Source organism: Silurus aristotelis, assembly GCF_946808225.1.
Source record: "Silurus aristotelis genome assembly, chromosome: 26".
NCBI classification, from domain to species: domain Eukaryota; kingdom Metazoa; phylum Chordata; class Actinopteri; order Siluriformes; family Siluridae; genus Silurus; species Silurus aristotelis.
The window spans coordinates 3,403,495-3,412,485 of NC_139599.1; the positions used below are offsets into that span (position 1 = coordinate 3,403,495).

Here is an 8,991-nt window from a genome sequence, read left to right on the forward strand (position 1 = left end):
ATTTGCAGCGTTTCCTCCAACAGAAGACTCCTGCCAACTGTCATGCTGACAATACGGACGGAGCAGAATGACCCGCCCACACGACCCACTCGTGACGTTTACTGGGAAAAGCACTTTGTTCTCCTTTTTTTCTCCTCTCTCACACCCTTTCTCAATCCTTTAAACTATTTCATCTTCCACACGTCCCAAATGTCCGACCTGTCCGCCCTGCTTTCTGGGTTGTTTTTTTTTATTTTGTATTTTTTTTGGCTAGTGTCATGCACTATGACGAACGTGCTAAATTTAAGCTTTCTAAATTGAATTAGCATCTGATGAAGTCATTTGTTTCCAGGGTGAATAAGCTCCCCCGTCTCCGTGGCTCTTGCCATCCTGTTTTCCGGTCTCGCTTTCCAAAAGATGCCAGCTTTTCCCTTCCAGTTTGTTCTGAGCTGCTGGTGTAAAGTCTACATGGAAACGACAGGCCAAATTTCGGGTCAAAAAGGGAAAGGAAATCTTGGTTGCTTTTAGTTTTCTGACCTTGTGAGATTTGTGTTCTGTTGTGTGTGTGTGTGTGTGTGTGTGTGTGTGTGTGTGTGTGTGTGTGTGTGTGTGTGTGTGTGTGTGTGTGTGTGTGTGTGTGTGTGTGTGCATGTGTGATAAGACACATACATCTCTTTAATGTACTCCAGCCCGTCCTGGTTGATCTCACCTCCTTAGAAACATTTGCAGTTAACAAGTTAACAGGGTTCTGCATGTTATTGAACAACACACACACACGTACCCAATTTCCCCATTCATATCAGGACTAGTTGAGCTCCTGCTTACTCTTTTTGCATCTAGTTGTTTGTCACACACCATTCAGTGTAGCACAATTTAGATCTTATAGTGAATTAAATGCTCAGCAGTATAATAGTAACCTGCTATATAAATTACCTCACATTTACTTTTTGTCATACATACAATACATGGACAAAAGTATAAGGAAACCTGTCTTTTTCCTGCCATGTGTGGTTCTTCCCCAAACAGGTACCACACATTTAAAGGCACACGTTTTGGATGCATGAAATTTTGAGTTCACTTTAACTAGGAGACCCAAAACTCTTCCAGCGTGACAATGCTGCCGTGCACAAAGCAAGCTCCATGAAGATATGGGTTGGAGTGGCCTGCTATAAAGCTCTGACCTCACACCTTTTGAACACAATCTCCACGAACTGAGAGAGAAACCTACATGTGTTTCTACATCAACATTCAGAAACCCTGACTAGGTATAAACGCAAACGAAAGACATGAAATGCACTAAATATCATTACTGCATAGTTAAGTTTAACTAGGAATTAATAAACATAAAGATGGATTTGGACTATAAATATTATAAACAGTTTGCTAAATTTCTCAGAAATTAATACTAAGTAAATAATAATAGTACAATAAGTACTATTTTTACTCAATTGTCTATTAGTGAACAGCTGATAACTTTAACAATGATGGAACTATAAAGAATTTGTCTTTTGGATCTGGTTCCCTTTCAGAATATCTTCTTTATGTTGTCTCAAGGAGATCTTCCGTGCCATTGTCACCACTGGCTTGTTCATTAGGGCCAAATTTATATTTGTCCCATTTATGTAAATACAGCGGGTAAAATAATTATTGAACATTTTTCACTATTTTTTCTCAGTAAATATAATTTTTAAGGTGCTATTGACATGAAATTTCTACCAGATGTTGTTAACAACCCACACATACAACGAAATCAAAAAGGCATGGAAAGCCAAGACACCAGCTGAAATCAATCAGTAATTAGAAAGCAATCCTGCCCCTTGTCAGTGCAAAGTGTAGCAAAGTAGAGTATTTTCTTTCTGTAAAGTGGCTTTTGGACAAAGTGTCTATTGTTGGGTTTGCAATACAAATTTGTTTTTTACTGAATTGAATTGAAACTTTTTTTGCACTCAAATGTCCATTACAGCTGAAACTTTAACAATGATGGAAGTATAATAAGTGAATATTGGGTGTTGAGGATGAGAATGGAGTCTGGTTCTTCTCAGGATTTCTTCTTTATGTTGTCTCAGGGGTTTTTTTCCTTGCCATTGTTCTTTTTGGCTTGCTCATTTATATAAATAATGAAATGTAGCCATTACTCTACTCTACTCTACTACTTCCTGTTATAGTGCCACGCTGGTAACTGGACCTCACATCATCTTCATTTCTTCCAATTTCTGATTATCAATTTTTTTATAATTTTTATTTCTTTATTTTTTTTTTTGATCATTACCATCCCAATACATTCCACAATGAAATTTCTGCACCGGTTTGGAAATCGTCAACAGTCAAATACTGACATATGTGCTGATGACTAATGTTATTTTTACTGGTGATAAATGTGAGTTTCAGCGAAGCAGGAAGGAAGATTTTAGCGTCAACATTGTCCATAGAAGATGAATCAGAGCTGAGAGATTTGCCCAGGTTTCCGCTACTGTGTGAGTAGGACCTTCATGTCCTCTCCTCCCCCACTCTTTTTCTCACTGTATTTCTCTATTTGTCTCTCAATGGATTTCTGATGCACTGAAGTGATGTTAAATATCACTGCCTTTATACCTCTGAGGTTAAAGACATAGGGCTTAAAAAAGCTTTTAGACCGAAGTTTCAATAATTCTACAGGAATGCCATCAAAAACAGAAACTAGCCAGAAGACTTGAAAACAAAAAACAGGCTTCTGATCTTACCCCAAATCTTGAACTTTCTACAGAGCTGGAGTTGCACTAAACTCCATTTAAGCTCTGTTACCTTGCGGTAAAAGCAGACCAGAGATGAGAGCTTCAGAGATGAGAACTCAGCCTCTCGGGATGATGAATCATCTCACTCTGGAACAACCGGGAGAACATCTCAATCCAGTTTGACTTAATCCATAATGGTCTCCTGTCTCTGTGTCTCAGCAGAGCTCCAGGATCAGACAAGACGAGACTCGAGCTGGGCTGGAGAATTGATAAAAAAAACAAAGAAAATGATGAACTTGACTATGATAACTTTGTGAGTGGGAGGTTTGCAATGCGGGGATACTTTTCAAACATAAAGATGATGTATTTTCTTGAATCAACACACCCAGAGAAGCTTTATTTCTCTTTAAACCACACTGCAGGCAACTTCTACAAAATCCGATACATCCACTGATAAGTACAGTGGTACCTTGAGCTACGAGTGAATTAATGTACGAGTTTTCCGAGGTATGAGGCGTCACGCGATCGATTTTTTGCTTTGTTACGTGAGCAAAAAATTTGGGTACGAGCTCGAGACGCCGCTGCTGGATGGCGAAGCGAAGCCAGAAAGCGAAGACTGTGATGAAAATTAAGATAAGCAAAAAAGAAAAAGTAAAAAATTTTAAGTTTAGGGACACGTAGTGTACAGGAGTGATAGCAAAAAATGAGTTTCCCCTCCGCCTCCGCCAATCGCCTCTTCCTCTGAAATGCTGACTAGACCCCAGGCCTCCTCACATCACCTACATCAGTACCTGACTTTATTAACATTCTTGTGGCAGAAGAAATCCCCACAAATCTCTACAAACACACCGAACATCTTCTCAGAGAGTGGAGGTTATTATTATAACAGGAAATTGGAACTTAATTTGAAATTGAATGTTTAGAAAACACATACAAATCTTTAAAGGGTCAGGTGTCCACAACCTTTTGTCCATGTAGTGCATGTTACATAAGAGAAACATGGAGAGATGCCAGTGCAGGGCATGTGCAAATAGGTTTAGGGAAATGAGAAAGCGAAATAAAACGAAACCGTATCAAAAGGGAAATCACCAAATTAGCGTATACAGACGCTCCCCAACTTATGAACGAGTTACGTTCCGAACTACCGTTCGTACCAGGAATTTGTTCGTAAGTTGTTACTGTGTTCATTATTGACTACACGTTTCATTGTGTTGAGAGTAACATGAGAGTCTTTTCACATAAACTGAGTTAATAATAGGAAAATTATAGCCATAATAAATCAGAGTACTTTGGCTACTTAAGTACATTTGAAGGCAAATACTTTTGCACTTTTACTCAACTGAAAGTTTAAAGGAAACGCTTACTTTTACTGGAGTCACATTTGATCGAGTTTCTCTAGTTTAACTCAAACACAACTCGTCTGACATAAGATTTCACACTTATGCTAGCTGCTAAGACGTTGAGCGCAAACAGTGAAAGCGTTAATAAAAATACACACAAATAAAAATCTTCTCATGAACTCCTAAGAAAAACTTTCACACACATTCACATCTTTCAATATAACACACAAACACACACACACACACACACACACACACACACACACACACACACAAACACACACACACAGACACACACACAAACAGTGGCAGTTATGTTCAGACCCATACTGAGATCATGTGCTAATTTTTTCCCTCTCTGAAACATTTCAAACCCTTCATTCCATACATCTCTCACTCACTCAGTGTGTTTGCATTGTGTGTGTGTGTGTGTGTGTGTGTGTGTGTGTGTGTGTGTGTGTGTGTGTGTGTGTGTGTGTGTGTGTGCACCTTCATCACCGGAGCTCTGACGACAGTGGTACAGAAGCGAGGCCTCCAATTGGCCAAGGCTGTCCGGCGAGTGGGAGACTGACTCATAGTAGGTGGGCTGGAGAGACGCTGACTCACTAGGAGATGAGGATAGAGAAGGAGAGAGGGAGGGAGAGAGAAAGAGGGAGGGAGAGAGAAGGAGGGAGGGAGATTTATATAGGGGAGAACTATCACAGCTACACGTGCCCTGATCCCCCTTTTCTCCCTCCTCCATGTATTATATCATAAGTGACATTTAGCTGCTGGTTGCTCATGTGCGTGTGTGTGTGTGTGTGTGTGTGTGTGTGTGTGTGTCAGTGCCAGGCCTGTGGGAGACCCACTGACTCCCCCTGATCATTTCTCAACTTTTAGATTCACTCAGCTCAGTGAGAGAAATACAATTATGTAGCGAAGTCTACACCAAATTCTCTTCTCACCTGTTGGTTCTTTCTGGCTTGTGTTTGTTTGTCTGTTTCTTTTTGTTCATATTGTATTTGCTTTCTTTCTTTCTTTCTTTCTTTCTTTCTTTCTTTCTTTCTTTCTTTCTTTCTTTCTTTCTTTCTTTCTTCTACTTTCTTTCTTACTTTCTTTCTTTTTTTGTCTTATCTTTTTTATGCTTTACGTTATTTTGTTTAAGTCTTTACAATTTTGTCTGTTTCTTTTTCATTTCTTTGCTTATAATTCTCTTTCTTTCTTTCTTTCTTTCTTTCTTTCTTTCTTTCTTTCTTTCTTTCTTTCTTTCTTTCTTTCTTTCTTTCTTTCTTTCTTTCTTTCTTTCTTTCTTTCTTTCTTTCTTTGCTTGCTTGCTTGCTTTGCTTTGCTTTGCTTTGCTTTGTTAGTTTTTTGCCTGCTTTTGATTCTCTCATTTTTTTTCTTTTTTGTTAGTTTTTTCTTTTATTTGTTAGTTATTTTTGAAATTTTGTATAAAAGTTTTTTAAAAACTTTTCAAATTGTTCTCACTCAATATATTTGTTTGTTTGTTTCTCTTTCTTTAGATTTTTGTGTTTCTATCTTGTACTTTGTCTGTTGCTTTGCTTATAACTCGTTTGCTTGCTTGTTTTTTTTTTTTTGCCTTATCTTTTTTTTCTTTTTCATTTCCTTGCTTATAATTCTTTTGCTTACTTGTTTTTGTTTGTTTGCTTCTTTCGTTCTGTAATTTTTTGTTTGCTTATTGTTTGGTTCTCTCCTTTTTTTAATTATTATGAACCCTTTTAACATCTATTTTCTTCTTTTGCTTGTTTTTCTTTTCTCTAACTTAACTATTAACTTGAGAAATTAAGAAGGAAAACAAAACAAATAAAGCAAAACAAAACAAAAGACAAACATCAAAAGGAAAGTTTCTTTCTTCTTTTCTTTACTTTGTTTCTTTTTTTTCGGGTTTCTTTCCCGTTGCTTTTAAATATTAGCTTTATTTTAGCACTGTGTTCTTCACCTCTACACAATCCCTCATCCCTCTATGCCTCCAGCAGCCCTATGCTCTCAGAGCAGACTATTTCCTTCAGTGAATGTGATGAAATAATATTGTGCCGCAGGAGAGACCAGCAGCAGTGAAGCTCTGTGCACCTTTAATTACTATTTCCTGAGTCCAATTACTTGATTAAGAAAAAAAACCCTTAATCAGCCTGATCACACGTATAATCAGCACAGTCTGATATGAAGTAATTGCCACACGAACGCTGCCGCTTGAGTCATATCCTCAGCTTGTTATGAGACACGAACAGTAACAATTTAATTAAATGCCACGCGTCTCTGTCCCACATGCTCGGTTGTAATATCGCAGCCCGCGAGGAGCCGCGAGAGAAAATTGGACTCGCTCTGGCTTACAGTTTGAGAAGCGGCGACGAGGAAGCACACGCTGATCCGCTGATGTCTTACGGAAATGTTTACTTCTTCACTGAGACGTGTGCAGCTATGAAACAAACATGTCTATGAAGGCTCATGTTTCTTCATTCATGGTTCCATTACACTTCCTGTTCAAGGGTTAACAGCAGGGATTTCTGATCATTTACTTTTACATTTAAGGCTTTTGGTCGACACGCTCATACAACAGCCCAGGAGTTGCAGCGATTTAAACTCACGATCTTCGGATACAAAGTTCATTTTCCAAAAGTTGCTCGTCCGCCCTGAAACATCTGCGCATGAGCAAATTGTAACAATTTAATTAAATGCAACACTCCATGAGCAAATTGTAACACGCTGGCGTTTATTTACTTTCCAGCTTCCCTTTTCACTCTGCTGTGAAAAAATTGCCGTTTTAAAATTGATCCACTTGGGAGATCGTTTTCAAAAGGCTATTTTTTCGTTGACTGAATACGCCATCTCAGTGTGGACGAAAGGCCAAAACGGATAGAAAAATATGCATTTTCAAATCAAAATGTATTAGCGTTAACATGGCCTAAGCGTCCCCAGTAGTAGCTTTTGATCTTGATCAGAAGGTCATGACTTCAAATCCCAGCACCACCAAGCTTCCACTGATGGGTCGTAAACCCTTGAAAAATTGAGAAATATGTAAGTTAGTTTGGTCAAGAGCGTCTGTCACTTCAAACTTGGACTTCCTGTGATCGGATCTGCATCTTTTTCACCCTTGATCCGTATGATTAACAAATGCCATGCATTTTAGCCTAAGAGGACGCAAACTTCTGGACTTGAATTTTTTTTTTAATATATAGATTCTGACCACATTTGTTAAACCTTCCTATTTTCCTATATTTGTTTAGTCTATTAACCCCAAAATCAACATGTTAAAAATCATATATTCATTTTTTCCCCCAAGAAAATCCCCTCCGATTTGTAACTAGTTGAGTATTTCTGCTCAGAGGGAAACACAGTCAATGGATGGACCTTCTCCAAGATCAACACAAACATGCCAGGAAATCGAATGATTCACCATCTTTTACAAAACCAGACATCTTTTTTTTCTTTGACTGACCGTAAATCAGACGTGTCATTTAAATACAGTATGAGACAATGAGATGATTTGTCGTAAACTGACCTGGGACCTGGGTTTTTCGAGCCGCAACAGGCTGACAGACTCTGATTCAGCCACTCAACCACGTGAAGTATGTATGAAATGGTTGTGGTTAGCCTGCCACGAGGGGATGTTAACGATCCGGCGGTTTCTGTTTACACACGGGAGCGAGACGGCGTGAGAGATGACTCCGGAGACTTCTGAATGACTCTGTGAAGAGTCCGGAGTTTAGAGTGAGTCAAACTTCCTCAGCTTGTTCTCTCCAGCCCCCCCTCTCCAAAAGAAAGAAGTTTTTTGTGTAAGGAGGCATGACCTAGAAAAAGAACCAGATTGAAGAGCTGAACCAGGAGATGGGAGAAAGATGTACAGGAAGAATCAAACAAAATTGGAAGGAAAATATTAGAGCTAGAGATAAAAGGAAAAGAAAAGACAGAGTGAGAGAGAGAGAGAGAGAGAGAGAGAGAGAGAGAGAGAGAGAGAGAGAGAGAGAGAGAGAGAGAGAAAGAGAGAGAGAGAGAAAAAAAACAGGGCTTGTTTGCTTTTGCCCAAGCGCTGATTGACGTACTTGCTTGCAGTGACTCAGTGAGTGGATGGAGGAACGTGAAAGTTCATGTTGGGAATAGTGTGATGCGAGTGAAGAGGGGGCCGCAGCCGTTCTGTCTCCTACCACACAGCATACGGACTGGCATGTGCACACGTACGTCACTCAGCTGGCCACGGCAACCGCCGTAAAAACGGCCTCCACTCAGCCCTGCTGCTTGGCCTCCTCCTTCTTCTTCATCTCCTGGACTTTGTTAGCCGAGAACCACGAAGCAAATAAAAATAGTAATCATATGTAATGACAGGGAAGCAAATCTACCATTTTTTGGTAAATAATCAGGGTACACAAACAATCTCCTCATTAGCATCTGATGCTGATTATGCTAATTGGTCAAGTCAATTATCACAGCATTCAATTCCGAGCATGTATTGAAAAAAATAAAACATTCCACATCCAGGCTGGTTAAGAAAACGTTTTACTTCATTTGTATATATTTGTAAGACAGGTATGTGCTTTTCGAACATTCAATTCCACTTTGAGTCCCCATTTGCTATTATAGTAACCTCCACTCTTCCAGGAAGATGTTTCACTAGATTTTTTAAGTGTGCTTGTGGAGATTTGTGGAGATTCATTCAGTTAGTAAAGTCAGGTACTGATGTAGATGAGGTGAGGAGGTCTGGGGTGCAGTCAGTGTTCCAATTTACCTCAAAGGTGTTCAATAGGCTTGGGTTAAGATCTTTATAACAGAAGATCTTCCACTTTAAAACAAGTAAAGCATATCCTCATGGAGTTGGCTTTGTGCACAGAGGCATTGTAATGCTGGAACAGGTTTGGGTCTCCTAGTTTAAGTGAGAGGAAAGTTTCATTCTAGGACATTCTATACAATTTTGTGCCTCCAACCTTGTGGTAAAAGTTTGAGGTAAAAAGACATATGGCTGAAAAAGT

At 39.2% G+C, this 8,991-nt stretch overlaps 1 long non-coding RNA gene across 3 annotated transcripts; it reads right to left on the reverse strand.

Moving 5' to 3' along the window:
* Nucleotides 1–2,681: 2,681 nt before the first annotated feature.
* LOC310720548 lies at nt 2,682–8,411 on the reverse strand. Of its 3 annotated transcripts, XR_014531769.1 has the most exons (4): nt 8,071–8,411; nt 7,530–7,818; nt 4,520–4,635; nt 2,682–2,948 (listed from the first exon to the last, which is right to left on the reverse strand). It is a non-coding gene; the product is annotated as an uncharacterized lncRNA (long non-coding RNA). The 3 variants fall into 3 exon arrangements; XR_014531770.1 differs by having other exon boundaries at nt 2,682–2,943; nt 7,530–8,411; XR_014531771.1 differs by having other exon boundaries at nt 7,530–8,411.
* Between the last annotated feature and the right edge of the window lie 580 nt (nt 8,412–8,991).